This window comes from Delphinus delphis, chromosome 2, assembly GCF_949987515.2.
Source record: "Delphinus delphis chromosome 2, mDelDel1.2, whole genome shotgun sequence".
NCBI lineage: Eukaryota > Metazoa > Chordata > Mammalia > Artiodactyla > Delphinidae > Delphinus > Delphinus delphis.
The window spans coordinates 76206450-76224575 of NC_082684.1; the positions used below are offsets into that span (position 1 = coordinate 76206450).

The 18126-nt window shown below is 39.4% G+C and overlaps 1 pseudogene; it reads right to left on the minus strand.

Annotated features, from left to right (window-relative positions):
• Positions 1-7: 7 nt before the first annotated feature.
• LOC132419616 (X-linked retinitis pigmentosa GTPase regulator-interacting protein 1-like) lies at positions 8-17104 on the minus strand (annotated as a pseudogene).
• Between the last annotated feature and the right edge of the window lie 1022 nt (positions 17105-18126).

The window sequence follows — 18126 nt, forward strand, 5'->3', positions numbered from 1 at the left end:
CCTAAATGAGGTTTTTCCAATTACAGTTGAAAGAGTAACAGCACAGGATAAAGTAAAAGAACTCACTGTTCGCTGGGTTCACTGGATACTTCACCTCTGGCTTTTTCATTTGTCACATGTTCCTTGAATGTGGGAGGAGCTGTGTAGCTCAGCCTGTCCCTTGACTCTGAAAGTTTAGACAGAAGATGCAGACTCTGGCAACAGATTTTTCCAGAACCCCAAGTGCTAGAAATGGAACACCAAGTGCTGGAAGTAGGGAGCCTCGAGATCTGGAGGAAATCCTTATATGACCAATGATCTCAGAGGGGAGCTTCTCAGTTTTTACTCTTGCAAAAATATGCAACTACTGATTTAATAAGTCAGCGGGACTACAGACTCTCAAGTAGGTCAGTATAAAGGGGAAGAAGAGCAGGGACTGTGCGTCTAACTCTAATGCATCATTGTCTCTAGTGCCTGGTATATAACTGGTATTCAATAATGCTGAAGTTAAACTGAATTGAAATTTAGACTTATTTAGTTTTTCTACTTTTAGCTGTTTTCACAAAGATTTTGTTGGCTCAAGGAGGGAGCTTGAAAATATAGGGCTGTGCTGAACAAAATCTAACATTGAGTCCCCAGGGTTAAGACACCCCATTCCCATGGACCTAAAACAGGGATGAGTAGGCCAGGTGAAGGAAATTTACACACAGCACTATATTTAATTCAGTGTTGGGTTCCACAGCAGCCAGAGACGCTTAGCCACGTGGGATACAGGAAGATGAAAATCTGCAGCTCCTCCCTTAACAGCCTGATTTCCAGGCCTGGACTTCAGGAATAGGCTTTGACAATCTCTGAACCCATGGAATTGTATGCAAAGTTTTGTCTCTGTGTATGTGCATTTTTCTTGGGAGAACGCCTAGCTTTTGATCATGGTTGCAAAGGAGTCCATTTCCCCCAAAAGGTGAAGAACCCCAGTTTTAGAGGCACAGGCCACTTAGCCCAGAGTCCCAGAGTCCCAGGAGAGGGACCTGTCTTAAGATCACTGCTGCTCACACCTAAGCATGTCATCAAAGTTATCTCTGTTTTCTAGAGCCCTGCAAAACTTGACCAGCAAAGTTCCCATTTCCATTGTCTGATTCTCCTCTCAACAGTACTGCATGGTGAACTGAGAACTTTGAACTGGACATCCTACTCAGGAAAAAAAGATTTTAGGGAGGTAGAAAGGAACGAGAACAAAAGAACAAAATGGGCGTGGTGGGCGGAATAAAGCAGTGGGAGGAAAATGTGGCTGGCAAATCAAACCTTCCCAGTGTTTTGACCCTGTCGGGGACTTGGCCCTGAGCCTCACCCCTCTTGGGTTTCTCGGCCCCCGCCGCCCCGGCGGTGTGGAGCTGTCTGTGTCCCGCGTGGACGCGAGGCTGGCTGCAACGGGGAGCAGGGGGGCCGACGCGCTGGAACTGCAGTTGCAGCCCGTGCAGCTGGGGGCGCAGGTGCTTGGGGGGCCGCTGCCGCCACCCCGCGTTCCGCCGCCGCCTCGTAGGCCCCGAGAGCTGCTCCGCCGCTGTCACCTCGGCCCTCCGGTCCCGGCCTGCTGCGGCTGACCGGAGCAAGGCTGTCCTCATCCTGTGGGCAAAAAGAGAGCTGGTGGCTCATGCCCTCTCCTTCTATGACAGTTACCATCTCTACAGTTTATCTGGTGGTTAATAATCTGAATTGATCTCTGATATAAACTTATGTGCTGTAGTCCACTATTTACACTTAAATATTAATTTTCTGCCCCCAATACACTGTAACTCTTTCAGAGCAGGGACATCTTGGTGTCTGTCTTTGTTCATTCTGTTGCAGTGCTCACACACTCTCTTAGTAAAAAATGAGGCAGTCTTCAGTATATTCGTGTGTATATTTATTTTTAAATATATAGTTTCTTTTGTACTAATAAATTATGGTCATTATAAAACAGAAACAAAAAATACTAATTTTTAACAGGGAGATAATTAAATATATGTAGAAATTTTAATATTTACTTCTCCAGTCCCAACTGTCCACACATTCCTGTATATGTGCCCACTCTAAGGATTATTCCTCTATACCCACCCTGCTTACACCGAGGCTTACCTACAATGGATAGTCAATTACTATTTATTATCTTGACCTAAAATCATACTTTTAACCATTACCATCAGATCCTGTGTTCTCACTGCCTGCCAGTTCTGACATTTACTATGTGGCCTGGGGCATGTCATTACCCTTTTGTGCTCAGTTTCCTCATCTATAAATAAAGATAAAAATAGTACCTGCTCATTGGATTGTTATGAGGATAAAATAAGTTAATATATATAAAGGGCTTTGAACAGTGTGGTGCATTGTAAGCACTGTAGGAGTTAGCTATTATTATTACATATCATTATATCCAGACAAAGAGATCAAGGCATTAAACAGCTAGGTAACTTGCCCCAAGTCTGAGGGGCTAGAATCCAATTTAGCCACTTACTATCTATAACCTCAAGTACTTTTGGGTTACTGACCAACAGACAAAGTTTTTTGGCCCATGCAACCATCTGACTTCACTGGATTCTCGAGTTCTCCACAATATAAAATAATCTCCAATTCAGGGCTTCCCTGGTGGCGCAGTGGTTGAGAGTCCGCCTGCCGATGCAGGGGACACGGGTTCGTGCCCCGGTCCGGGAAGATCCCACATGCCGCAGAGCGGCTGGGCCCATGAGCCATGGCCGCTGGGCCTGCGCGTCCAGAGCCTGTGCTCCGCAACGGGAGAGGCCACAAAAGTGAGAGGCCCGCGTACCGCAAAAAACAAACAAAGAAAAGAATCTCCAATTCTGAAGAGTGTTGGCATACAGTGGAAGCCTGCAATACTGTAGATTCTAAATGAAGCTCTGAACCACTCCTGGGGATTACCAATGAGAAAGCAAAGCAATGCTCCATCGGGGAATTGGTCTGACATAGCTAGTCCTCAGTGTTGTTTGGTGGCCCGGCGTTCACAACTAGGCCATGTTACTGTGCTGTTGGACATAATCTCACAGATCAACAACATCACAGAAGGCCACTCTGAGACCATGACAGAGTGATACCAAACAAGGCCGCTGCATACTTTTGTCTCAGCCCAGACAAAAACAAGTTCACTCTGCCACCTGCAGAATACCAAACGTGCTCCTCTCCTGGCTAATATGAGTGACTGCTGCTTCTTTCCCGATGACAGCTTTAGCCTCACTCTAGTCTAACCTCCCTGTAGATAAGACATTGAGATATCCAAACATAGAACTGCCCCTGCTTTCTGACAGTATCCAATCTAGAGCAAACTTCTGTTACCTTGGACCCTCCCCCAAATCACCCAACTGAAGCCAAAATCCTGTAATAGGCTCTTTCTAACAGTCTTACTGAGATGCCCACGGTGTGCACTTTTTCAAGCTACAGCAGTAATTAACCCAACTTGCCCAGCTATAGGTGTGTTCCTGGTGGTCTTTGGCTGGGAGGCATTGACACAAATATCTTCAAAATGTGTTCTAGATATTAACCCCAGACTTTTGGAACTCTCATTCTGCCCATCTATTTATCTACCCACACCCCATCTCAGATTCTTTTCCAGGTCTGCACCCAAAAGGTACACTTTTGAAAGCCAATACCCTAAAGTCACTGTGTATGGTATATTTTGGAGTTAAGAGCTTTCAGCTCTGCCACCCACTGGCTATGACCTTGGGCAAGTTACTTAACCTCTTTGCACTCCCTTTCATTCTTTTTTTTTTTTTTTTTTTTGCGGTACGCAGGCCTCTCACTGTTGTGGCCTTTCCCGTTGCGGAGCACAGGCTCTGGACACGCAGGCTCAGCGGCCATGGCTTACGGGCCCAGCCGCTCCGCAGCATGTGGGATCTTCCAGGACCGGGGCACGAACCCGGGTCCCCTGCATTGGCAGGCGGACTCTCAACCACTGCGCCACCAGGGAAGCCCTCCCTTTCATTCTTAATGATGATTCTTTCATAGTATTAAATAGTATTAAATGAGTTAACACATATAAAGCACATATAACATGCCTGCATACAGTAAATGATCAATATGATTTTTGGTAAATAAAAACCCCTTCCCTTACTTGCCCCTGCAGCCTTTGGTCCCCTGAGATTTTGGCCATTCCCCCGTCCCAGTTCTCTCTTTTGTGACCAGGGCAGAAGCCTGCGCAGTCTCTTGCTCTTTAGGTTGGAATAACTCTGATGATGCTTTATGAACTATGGCCACAGTCTATTGATGTGTTTGGCAAGAAAACAGAATAAAGCAATATTGCTTCAAAAATTATTTTTGGAGTTAACCATCCTTGACATTTGAATTGTTTTCTGGTGTAGACATCTCAGGAAAATGTATTCTTTTTGGTTTATTGTGGTGTAGGCCTGGTGTAGATACAGCTTCTAAAGACTTAAGGAGAACTCTGGGTACCTTTTGATCTCATCCTGTTGCTTCCAAAAAAGCTCCTTCACCAACATGTGCTCTTCACGAAGACGAAACAAACTGTCCTCCAATTCTTCTCGGGTCATCCTGTTCAAGGGTAGTTGAGTCTTTACATTCTTACCTAAAGTCCCAGGAGAGGGTAAATGGAGATTATTTTTACATGTAATTTTTTAACCCATCATATCTCTCACCACATCTTGCCCAGAGGGCTTGAATCTTTTTTTTTTTTTTTTTTTTGCAGTACGCGGGCCTCTCACTGTTGTGGCCTCTCCTGTTGCGGAGCACAGGCTCCGGACGTGCAGCCTCAGCAGCCATGGCTCACGGGCCCAGCTGCTCCGCGGCATGTGGGACCTTCCCGGACCGGGGCACGAACCCGTGTCCCCTGCATCAGCAGGCGGATTCTCAACCACTGTGCCACCAGGGAAGCCCTTGAATCTATTTTGAGTCATGTGTTTAAGAGGAAATTCAGGAAGTATAAGAAATGTGTACCAATGGACCTCTTTATCATTCCATGTCACTCCTGGATGTGGAAAATCATTCCAGCATATGACTCAACCTCCTGTCTGGAAAGTATATTCTCTTTCTAAAAGTATCAAATAGGGCTTTTAGTCTACTTAATTTTTATTTTTAATCCACTCTTTTATTTTTCCTCCTCATTAGATAATTTGGACCTAAATAAGGATTGTGCCCACAACTGTCTTCAAATCCCCAGTAAGGAAAAGGATAGAAACCTTTCTTGAGTACCAAGAGTCATCGTCTTTGTTTCCGTGGTGTGGAGAAATTGTCCCCAAAGCTGCCTCCTTGGAATACAGCCTCTGCTTGATCTAAGCAGAGGAAACTACAGTACCCCTTTGAGTGTGTGAGTGTTCACTAGTCTAGAGTCAGCTCTGATCTTGTAGCAGCCATTCTAAAACCCAGAGCTCAAAATACAGCTCCTTCACTGGAAGAAAGAGAGCTCAGAACCCTAGTCTCAGAACTACCTAAGGTACCACTACCACCTCTCCAATCTATCCTTTGGAAATGATGAAATGTAAGTTTAAAAAAAATAACTTTATTGAAGTATAATTGACATGTATTACCCTGAACATACTTAAAGTGTAAAATCTGATTAATTTTGACATAGGTATGTGTCTGTGAAACCATCACCACAATTAAGATAATGAACATATAAAAGAAGAAAAAAGAAGAAAAAAAAGATAATGAACATATCCATCACTGCCAAGTTTCCTTGTGCCCCTTAGCAATTCACTCCTCTCCACCCCATCCTAGCCCCAACCCGCACCTTTGTTCCCAGGCAACCACTGATACATATGTTTTATGTCACTTCAAATTAGTTTCCATTTTCTAGAATTTTATATAGTTCGAGTCATCCATTATATACCCAGTGGGTTTTTTTCTTTTGGAGCGGGGGATGCCCCCAACCAGGGATTGAACCCGCGTCCCCTGCATTGGAAGTGTGGGGTCTTAACTGCTGGACCTCCAGGAGAGTCCCTTTTTTTTTTTTTTTTTTTTTTTGTCTGACTTCTTTCACTCAGGAGTATTATTTTGAGATTCATACGTGGTGTTTCATTTATCAATAGTTCCTTTTGATTGCTGGTAGTATTCTGGATAAACCATAATTTATTTATCCATTTACTGTTGATGGACATTTGGATTATTTCCAGTTTTTGGTTATTACAAACAGAGCTACTATAAATATCTGTGTATAAATCTTTGTGTAACATATGTTTTCATTTCTCTGGGTATATACACAGGAGTGAAATAGTTGGGTCATAAGGTAGGTACATGTTTAACTTTTTAAAAAAATTGCCAAACTATTTTCCAAAGGGATTATACCATATTATATTCCCACCAGCAGGGTATAAGAGTTCTAGTTCCTCTACATCTCATCAACACTTGGTCTTTTTAATTTTAGCCATCCTAGTGGGTATATAGTGGTTTTAAGTGTATTAATTTGCATTATTAATTTACATTTCCTTAATGACAAATGATGTTGAACATTTCTTGTGTGCTATATGCTATCTGCATTTCTTCTTAAATAAAGTGTGTTCAAATCTTTTGCTCATTTTTTGTTGGATTTTTAAAAATATTTCTATTTTTGAGTTGTAAGAGTTCTTTGTAAATTCTGAATATAAGTTCTTTGTTATATATATGTTTTGCAGACTTTTTTTCTCTCAGTCTGTGTCTTGAGTTGGTCTCTCTAGGCAAGAAGGCACCCTTCTGCCTAATTTTGAAGGACCTCTTTATGATAGGATAGGAATGAGAGAAGATGAAAACAGAGTGGGTAATAGCATGTGTAATCATTGCAGATGAAAATTATGCATATGAAGGAGAAATCTTGAGGTGAGATGAATTCATAGAAGTCAGGGATCTGGCTAGTCTCTGATTCTATTCCTTCCTCCAGCGAATCGTTAACCCTCCTGACCCAGATTAAGTCAGCTGTGTTTCAGATATCTTCCTATGAGGTTAAGACTTCCCACACAATGACTTTCTATGAATAGTCTGGTCTGATTAAATGATACTGAAAGACTGTTTGTTCAGTTAATGACAGTCTTCCCAAGTAGAGAATATTATCTAAAGGAGTTTGGATCTCTATCTATGCAATCTATTTGGTCTCAAGAAGACCAGTAGGACCCCAGCAATTCCTGATTCAGGTAAGTCATCCCCCTCCTCCTTTTTCCCAGTAACCAATCTCTCCCCTGCCGCAATACAATCCCTGTATACGAATGATTTAACCTTTTGGAAATCAAGTAAAACTCCCAGGCCTTGGGCCAGGCGCTTGGTTTCCCTTCTGGAGACTTCTTTTCCCCATCTATCTCACATGAATCAACTAGCTTTGGCTCAGCTAGACAGGTTAGCCATAATTGCCACTAGGGTTTATTCATCCTCTTATGTTATAACATCTTCTAATTATTTTGTTCCTAAAAGAAAAGCAATAAATAATGTCTCTTTCCTTTCTTTTTTTTAACTTGAAATATAGTTGATATACAATATTATATAAGTTATAGGTGTACAATATACAGTGATTCACAATTTTTTTCACAATTTTTAAAGTCTTTCTTCATTTTTTCTTACAATTCTTTTATAAGTTTTTATTTTGAAATAATTTCAAAATTACAGAAAATTTGCAAGAATAATACACAGAACTCCTATATCCCCTTCACTTAGATTCCACAATTGTTACCTTTTACGTCATTTGCCTTATCCTATTCTTTCTCTCTCTTTCTACATATATCTGTTACATAATATATAATATGACATATATTTTCTACATATTACTTTTTGGGACCACTTAAAAGGAAATTATAGACACGATGTCCCATTACTTCTAAAGAATTCACTGTATATTTCCTAAAAAGAAGAACATATGTACATAGGCACAGTATATCCATCAAAATCAGGAAATTAACATTAATATCATTTTACCATCTAACCCATAGACCATTCAAATTTCAACAATTCAGGACCATGTGACATTCGATTGCCATGTCTCTTTAGTCTGCTTCACTCTAGAATAATTTTTTTAGTTTCTCCTTGTCTTTCATGACTTTGACATTTTAAGAGCACAGAGTAAAGGCCAATTCCTTTGTAGAATGCCCCTCAGTTAGGGTTTGTCTGATGTTTCTTCATAATGGGTTCAGGTTATGCATTTGGGGCAGGAATCCCACAGAACTGAAGCTATACTCTTCTCAGTGCATTATATCAGGAGGCACATAATGTTGGTATCTCCACCAGTCTCATTACCATTAATGTTAACTTCAGTTATTGGTTAAGAGGGTGTCTGATAGTTTTGTCTACCATAAAGTTAATTGACAAGTCTTTTTAAAACCTATTAACTAATAATTATTTTGTGAGGAAATAATTTTACATTGTATATTATGACAACGTTGTATGACATTAAACTTTTAAATTATGACATTATAAAATTTCTACCTATTAGCTTTAGCATTATTTAAAGTTCAGATAGAAATACAAGGGATCCAGAATAGCTAAAATAATCTTGAAAAATAACAAAGTTATTTTTCACATCCTGATTTCAACTTACTACAAAGCTATAATAATCCATGGTATTGGCATAGGATAGGCATGTAGATCAGTGGAATATAATTGAGAGTCCAGAAATAAATCCATACATGTATGGTTAATTGATTTTTGACAAGTGTGCCAAGAAAATTCAGTAGGGAAAGGATAACTTCTTCAACAAATGGTGCTGGACAACTGGATAGACACATGCAAAAGAATGAAGTTGGATCCTTACCTCAAACCATAGTAAAAATAAACTTAAAATGGATCACAGACCTAAATGTAAGAGCTAGAAGTATAAAATTCTTAGAAGAAAATATGGGAATAAACCTTTGTGACCTTGGGCCATGAAGTATTAGACATGACACTATGAAGTTAGACATGGAACCAAAAGCACAAGTATCAAAAAATAAATTAATTAATTAAAAACTTTTGTGCTTCAAAGGCCACTAACAGGAAAGTGAAAAGACAACCAACAGAATGGCGAAAATATTTGCAAATCATATATCTGTTAAGAGACGTGTATCCAAAATTCATAAAGAACTCTTAACAACCAACAATATAAAGGCAAATAACCCAATTAAAAAATAGGCAAGGGATCTGAGGAGACATTTTTTCCAAAGAAGATATACAAATGGCTGATAAACACACGAAAGATGTTCAACGTGATTACTCATTAGGGAAGTGCAAATCAAAACCACAAAAAGAAAGAATAAATTAAAAAACAACACGAGATACCACCTCAATAACAATAACAACTATTGGTAAGGATATGAGGAAATCAGAACTTTCATGAATTGTTAGTAGGGATGTAAAAATGTGCAACTGCTTTCAAAAATAGTTTGGCAGTTCCTCGAACTAACATAGAGTTACCATATGACCCAGCAATTCCACTTCTAGGTATATACCTAAGAGAAATGAAAGAAAACTTGTACACAAATGTTCATACCAGCATTACTTACAATAGCCAAAAAGTGAAAATAACTCAAATGTCCATCAACTGATGAGTGTATAAACAAAATGTGGTATTATTATTCAGCAATAAAAAGGACTGGAGTATTGATAAATGTTACAACTTGGATGGACTTTGAAAATATTATGCTAAGTGAAAGAAGCCAGACACAAAAAATCATATATTATATGATTCCATTTATATAAAATGTCCAGAATAGACAAATCCAGAGACTTAAAGCAGATTAGTGATTACCAGGGGCAGGGAGTGGGGACATGGGGAATGTCTTCTATAAGGTTTTTTGGGGGAGGTAATGATATGTTCTAAAATTAGGTACTGGGGATGAATGCACAACTCTGTGAATATAGTAAAAATTAAGAAACTGTACACTTTTTTATAAAAGAGTGAATTTTATGTTATGTAATTTATATCCCAATAAAACTATTATGTATAATATATATGTATTATATACAACATACATTATACATGTATTATTATATAAATATTACTAAATATGTTATTTTTTTCTATCTCACACATATAAATGAGGAAATAAAACATATATGGACAGTTTAAAGAATAATAATAAAGCGTACACATACATACATACCAGCTTATGAAACAGGAGGTTACTAATACCCTCTGTAAGTTCCTCACCCATACTATTCCCTTCTTCTCCCAGAGGGACCACTATCTTGAATATTGTATTAATAACTGCCTTGTATTTCTTTATAATTTTATAAAGAAAATTAAATTATTTATTATAAAGAAAAAAATTTATTTCAGTGTATAATTATACGTCAGTGTGTATTCATTTTCTGATCAATGGACATTTATGTTGTTTCCATTTTTTATTCTTATGAACAACGCTACTATGAACATTCTGATAAATGTCTCTTGGTACATATATGCAAAAATCCCTGCAAATTTTATACATAGAAGTAAAGCTGCATGTTCAATTTTACTAGATAATGCCAAGATTTTTTCCAAAGCAATGGCACCATTTATACACCCATGGGCAGTGCATAAAGTGCCCTATCTTTGAAATAAAACTTACAGAAGTGAAATGAAGTGAAAGTAGAATTAATAGTAGCTATGAATAGGACTGAGGGGTGGGAGAGTATGAACAAAGTTACAAAAGCATCTTAAGGTGAGTGGGGAAGAAGCGCTAGTGGGGCCATGCCCTTTCCTTTTATTTTTTTTAATTAAAAAATATATATTTATTTATTTGGTTGTGTCAGGTCTTAGTTGCAGCAGGCAGGCTCCTTAGTTGCGGCTCATGGGCTCCTTAGTTGTGGCATGCAAACTCTTAGTTGCAACATGCATGTGGGATCTAGTTCCCAGACCAGGGATCAAACCTGGGCCCCCTGCATTGGGAGCATGGAGCCTTAACCACTGTGCCACCAGGGAAGTCCTTGCCCTTTCCTTTTAAATTGCCTACCTCTGTTTAGTGAGAGTGAAGGGCTGATCACATGGATAGAAGAATGAGACCCACTCATTTGCTCTTGGTTTTTGTTGTGGTATTTGTGGTGGTGGTATTTATCTTTACCTCCTAAACCCACACAGTAAAAATTTTATTATAAGAATATATGAATAAAACGTTGAGAAGATTGAAGAAAAGACCTGAGAGCAAAGCAGTCACTGTGAAGGCTAGCAAGACGCCCGACAATAACAGACTGAGGGTTGTTTTCATTCTAAAAGACATCCATCCTCAGGCACCGAATTTACCTTTTGACGCTGGTACCATCACAGGTATCGGGTCTATGTCTCTAACAGGGCCTTGGCTGTATTGTCCACCAGAAGATGAGATGTCGTATCATCTCCCAAGCTGTGAGAGATACCACAGGACACTAAAATAAAGGAAAAGTTCAGCCAATTACATGCAACTTTGGGATGCCTTCTGCAGGCTATACTTAAGTTGTAGCAGGAATTCCTCAACACTTTCAGGGTGGTATATAACATGACATAGTCTTTTTTGTAGTGATGTGGATCACTCTACACTGAAGGGTAAGACCAAGCATTCAGTAATAATGACATTATTTCTTCAAAATGAAATCAATTTTTCTGATTATAGAATTGATGCATACCATTTTGAATCATTTTTAAAGTGTCTGCTCAGCCTGGAAGCCAATGACCATATCCTTTCTCCAGGAAATGAGCCTCTGAACCCCTCTCCACTCCATTCATACGGACTGAGTAACCAGTAACCAGTTTATAGTCTATGATCCAGTTTCCACAGTCATTGTTCATTAGACCAGGGGTAGACAACTGACCTAAGCTGGGCCAATCAGATTCTTTTCCCCAGGCATTTGGAAATGGGACTAAGAGAGTTAAATTAGCCTCTGTGAATGGCTAGGACTATTACATAAACTTGGGAGTTCTGGGATGGCCATATTCTGCTTTGTAGCCTAAATAACTCTGGAAATCCTACCTGCAGAGTCACTTCAAACCTTGGTCAACACTCTTTTTCTGAATTATAATATCCAATCTCCTGGCTTTAAATACCGTGTGTGTGTGTGTGTGTGTGTGTGTGTGTGTGTGTGTGTGTGTGTGTGTGTGTGTGTGTACATGCTGTTGTTTCCAAAATTTTTGTCTCCAGCCCTGACCTTCAGATTTGTACATCTTCCTGAATTTTAGTCATTTCCACTTGCATGATTGCTAGGTATCTCAAATTCACCTGTCTCACACAAGAATTCTAATTTCTCTCTCAAACCTGATCTCCCAGGCTTTCTCTATCTCCATAAATGGAATTACCATCCCACCATTTCCTAAAGCCTCAATTTCTCCCTTTCTGTCATCCACTAGCAAATCCTCCAGGTACCTCCTGTCTCCACAGCTACTACTCTAATTCTTGTCACCAGTGTCCCCTACCTCAACTACCATAATGTTCTCCTAATGCTCTACCCATTTTCCTCTCTCCATCCCCCTCCCACCAATTCTCCCTGAAACATCCAGAGTGCTCTTTAAAAAACAACCCAGGTCATCGCATTTCCTGCTTAAAATTGTCCAGTGGTTTTCCTTTACATTTAAAATAAAATCTAAACTCCTTACTGTAGTCAGCATGGCCTCTATGATCTGACCTTCTTCCTATTTCTCAGATCATGCTTTGTATTTCTCCTCCTCTAGCAAATAACATTCCTTGCCACTGGCCTCCTCTCTGCTCCTGGAACCAGCAAGCTCCCTCTTGCCTCAGGACTTTTGTACTTGGCTGGAATGTTCTTTCCCTTGCTCTTCACATGGCTAGTTCCTTCTTATCCTTCAGTCTCTCAGGATCTTTTCATCTGCCAAGAGGACTTTCTCCGACTTCATAACTAAAGTGAGGACTTCTTCAGTTATACTCTGTCATGTCGCCCTGTTTATTTCACTGGTAACACTTACCATATCCAGAAACTACCTTCATTTATTTACACTTATTTATTACCTCCTCTCACTAAAATATAAGGACTTTGAAAGCAGACAATTGGTTTATCTTATTTACGTTTATTTCCCAGCACTTGAACAACTCCTAGAATGTAGTAGGCACCTAATAAATATATATTGAATAAGTGAATAGGTGAATGAATAACAAGTCAAGAGAGAGAATGACACTGAGTGGCTGAGTTAAAAGGTCCTAAAAGCTTCCTATCCTTGATTTTAGTCTTTTCCAAGGCCTGTCTCTGTTCCTGCCCTTAGGTTCTGTAGGAGAGTATTATGTCCTTACAACAAATTCCCCTTTTTGCTGAAGCTAGCTTGACTTGTCAACTTACAAAGTTTGCTCACAAGCTTATTTTGAACAAGCAGAGAAATACAAAGAAGGTAAAAAAGCATGATGGAGAAATTCTATTACTGGGAGAAAACATTAACATTTTGTTGATCTATTTTCCAGACAATTTAACTTGAATTGAGTCATTCATACTCTGTTCTGTGATGTTTCACTTTTTTAAACCACAATAAGTGGAGAATATCTTTCAAATGACATAATTTTAAAGGGATCTTTACAGATTTCTATATTAAGGAAGCTGACTATCACCCAAAAGTTGATACGCTTTCATATGTTAGACAATAGTCCCAGGATAAGAACAGAACGGAAGCAACCAAGGAAACCATTTTGTTTTAACGTCAATCCTCACACTGAAAGTAGCTTTCGTAGGTCTGCTATATCACCCCACTTTCTCAGCCTCCTATCGTAGAGAAGTAAGATGAAGGGAAAGGAGGGGTGACTGCATCACAGACCTCGTCGTCTGGACCTGAAGCCATTTGTAAAAATGAAGCTGTAGTGGAGGAAGGGATGCTGTGGTTCTTTAATACCTGGACCCAGAAAAGATTGTTCTGGTTTATGACCCTTCCAAAATACACCACCAAAGCTGTATAGCACTATGGAGCCACTGGAAAGCACCACTAAAAATGGTCAGAGAAGCTCTAAGAATGAAATGGAGCCTATCAGAATGCCAGAAAAGAAAACTCAGGGGAGAATGTCAGTGAAGGTGTGATGAAGGGACATCCAAATCCAATGAATTGACCAGATTTAATCTCTCAGGAAAAAAGGAGTGGAGAGTAGATGTAAGGAAGAAGAATTTATCACTTGTTTTGCACCCAATGAAATAAAAGACAAAAAGAAATCCGTCGCAGTGGTATTGAGTTGCAGTGCACTGGGGCAATGGTAGGTGAGTGAGGGCAAAGAATTAGTCTTTAGTAGTGATTGCTGAATAAAGCCAGTATGATGACATCAAAAATTAAAATCATACAGCCAACTCCCCTTACTCTGATTTTATACTCACCTCTGATTAAAGTTGGAGAGAATGAACTGTAAATAGTGACTGTGGTCAAGAGCCTAGGAATAAGAAAGACAAGGATCCACATCTTTTGCTGTGTGACCATGGACAAGTTACTTAACCACTCTGCTTATTTTCCTTACCTATAAAATAGGGATGAAATACTCATCTCATATGGTTATGATGAGGGTGAATTGAGATAATGCCTATAAAAAATTTGCATAATGCTTGGCACTTAGTACAGGCTCCATATTAGCTAAATGCTAGCTGTTTTTTGTTGTTTTCACTGAACTAGTCTCTGGCCAATTGATAATTCTATTGCATTTATCAGTATAAGTTAATGATTTATATTATATATGTAATTATCTTGTATGTTGGTTAGTATAAGTCAGTTCTCTATAGTGTTTATATATCATGTGTCTCTTCACTAGTCTATCAGCTTTTTTTTTTTTTTTTTTTTGCGGTACATGGGCCTCTCACTGTTGTGGCCTCTCCCGTTGCAGAGCACAGGCTCCAGACGCGCAGGCTCAGTGGCCATGGCTCACGGGCCCAGCCGCTCCGTGGCATGTGGGATCTTCCCGGACCGGGGCACGAACCCGGTCGGCAGGCGGACTCTCAACCACTGTGCCACCAGGGAAGACCCTCTATCAGCTCTTTTGAGGATATCTTTGTACCTAACAGAGTGCCTGGTATCTGCAGATACATAATAATTTTTCAACTGATGTATTATTATGATATTGGATTGTGGCAGAAATTGTTTTCCTTTTTAGAGTTGCTTTTAATAATTTTACAAAGTTTTGCATTAATTCTCCCTCACGTCCAAGAACACAGTGAAGTGAGAGCCATAATGGTGTCACTGATTTGAGGAGGAGAGAGAAAAAAGAAGAAAAATGTAAAAATCAGGTGAAAAAATCTGCTCAAAGGAATGTCAGTAGCATTTCAGTGGAGCATAGGAAATGCTGCAAAAATACTCCCATCCTCTAAAAATTCATGGATTAAGTGGGCCTATGAGTCAAAATATAGAAGTAGGGTTTTAGCTATTTTAAATTTAATGTAGATTGGGAATTCAGGTCTTCCCATTACTAACTTTAACAGGCCAAACAGTCAAGTCCCTGAACGGGGCGCTGAAATTGGGCTCCTTCAAATCTGGCGGAAGGAAGGGACAATTTGTGAATAGACTCTTAAAGAAAATAGTTTTAAAATGAGTGAGGGAACTCAGGAGGAGCCGATCTTATGTAAGAGGATAGAAGCAAAGGAGATGTAAGCATTGAGGAAAAAACTTGGAACAGAGATAAAGAGAAGCTATGGAGAAAAGTGTAGTCTCTGTAATTTTAGTGTCGGTTGTATGAATGATCAGAAAAGATGACAGGAACTCCTGGAATTTGGACTGAACTTAATTTGACAAATATTACTGAGTACCCATTTTGTGCAGCTGCTACAAGGAGAAGAAAAATAAAGCCCTCAGATTTGTGGTTACCAGAGTTGGGGGTAGGGGGGAATGGGAATTGGATGAAGACAGTCAAAAGGTACAAACTTCCAGTTATAATTTTCAGGGTTGTAATATACTATGTGAGAAATATAATTAACACTGCTGTATGTTAGATATGAAAGTTGCTAAGAGAGTAAATTTTAAGAGTTCTCATCACAAGGAAAAATGTATTTATATTTCTTTAATTCTGTATCTATATGAGATGATGGATGTTTACTAAATGTATTGTGGTCATCATTTCACAATATATGTAAGTCAAATCATTAGGCTGTACACTTTAAACTTATACACTGCTGTATGTCAATCATAACAATAAAAAACATAGTTTCCCACAAAAACAGAAAGAAAAATAAGTGAACAATTAATGAGGAGAGGAGAAATGAGAAAAGCACATACTTAACTGTAAGGTAAAATATAAAAAGTCAATCTGAGGGCTTCCCTGGTGGCGCAGTGGTTGAGAGTCCGCCTGCCGATGCAGGCGACACGGGTTTCTGCCCCGGTCCAGAAAGATCCCACATGCCGTGGAGTGGCTAGGCCGGTGAGCCATGGCCACTGAGCCTGTGCGTCCGGAGCCCGTGCTCCGCAACGGGAGAGGCCACAACAGTGAGAGGCCCGTGTACCGCAAAAAAAAAAAAAAAAAAAAAAAAGTCAATCTGAGAAGAACAAAGCAAAATGAAAGTGTAAAGGAAGATTGAAATTCACATTTACTTGAAGGATCAGATAAAGCTTTATGGAGGGAGGGTTGTTGGAGTCTGGGAGGGATTTTGGCAGGTGGAGATACAGAGTGTTCTATACAGACAGAGGAGAGTTTCAATAGAATCAGGGATGGGCAAAGAGCAGGGTGGTCTTTGACAGTAGCAGGTAGGCATGACAACTTTGAGAAAGAAGAGTTGTGGGAATTTAAGTGAAAGGAAGCATATTTTGGAAGATCTTGCATATAAATTAGAGGCATCGTATTCATTCTGCCAATGGGTGAGAATTACACATTTTGAGCACAAGAGCAATAGAGTTAGAGCTGTGGAAGGGCTTTAGGAAGATTCATCTGGCATAAGTGAGTTAGAGAGACTGGCAGAGAAGAACATTAGGATATTGCTGTGGTTCAGGCAAGTGGCCTTGAATTAAGAAGGATGGTGGCAGGGGGATGGAAGAGTGGGATAGATCACGAAGACACTGAGGAAGGAGAATCAAAATACTTGCCAACTAGTTGGACGTGGTATGAAGTTAAGAAGGTGACAGGATTAAAGATGACCTAGTGATACTGTGTCTGGATGCCTGGGAGACAGGCACAATACAAAATGAATAAACATTTCACTCTTTTCAAAAACACCCTAAGGAAAGAAATGAAAGACTATAAATATGTATTAGATATAAACTTACAGTTCTTGCTTCCTCCAGAGAGCTCTCTCTAATTCTTTTCTCTGTTTTGATGTCCTTCAGTCCTATAGAATCCTCTTGTCCTCCTGGCTTGTTAAGAGAGGAGTTAATACAGTTCTGTTTAGCTCTTAAGATGTTAACTCTTTGCACATCAGAGCTTGAAGGCTGTGCTTTTTCCTCTATGTGTGTTGCGGTTGGAGCTAAAACATTCTTTAACATACCAACTTCTCAACTAAAACTAAAGCTGAAAACGTATTTATTTGATTTGAGATTAACAGAAATTTACTGGTGTTGGAGAATGATCTTTAAATCTCTTCCTGAAGGGCAACAACAGTGGGAGATTTTCTGGAGCCCTGAGGATCTCTTTGAAGGGAAAAAACTCTGCTCCATTGGTGGGATCAGTGTGCCTGCTCAATCCATGTGTGCCAGGACCCTCTCAAGTAAAAGAATGTATATAATCTATTTCATTGTGACCATAGTTTCCAAACCAAATATTGGGATGTAATTATGCAACAACAGAACTTGACATTTGAAAATTAGATGTTCTTAAAAATTCTGCATGCTGGTCACTGCATTCATACTATATATTGAGTGAAATATAGTCTAAATCAGTACATGAAATTCTCTTTGTTATGCACACTCAGTGTGTACATTGAAAAGGAATTTCCAGGAGGGTGAGCACATGTTTAATGGGCCCTGTGTGACTTCCCTATGTCCTATAAATAAAATGAAATAAAATGAGAGAGACAATTAGGATGTATACAAATTATCCAGAACACATAAATCTCCCAGTGAAAACAGGAAAATCCAACAAAATATTTTCCCAGGTCTAAATGACAGAATTATAAAAACTGGCCTTTTCTGCACCCAAGATTGCTTCTTGCCCAAGCAATTTCTCAAGGATCTTGGGTCTTCTCTACTTTTTCATATGATCTAACCAGAATTAGTGCTGGACAAAACTTTGAAGTAGGCCAAGTTTGTGTTGGTAATTTTGCTGTCTTTTTTCTGAATCTCTAATTTTTTAAACATTTCCTCCTACCCCTTTCAGGCAACCAGTTACCTCCTGTTTTTTCCCCTGACAGCCTCATTACACTTTAGAGTGAATTTAT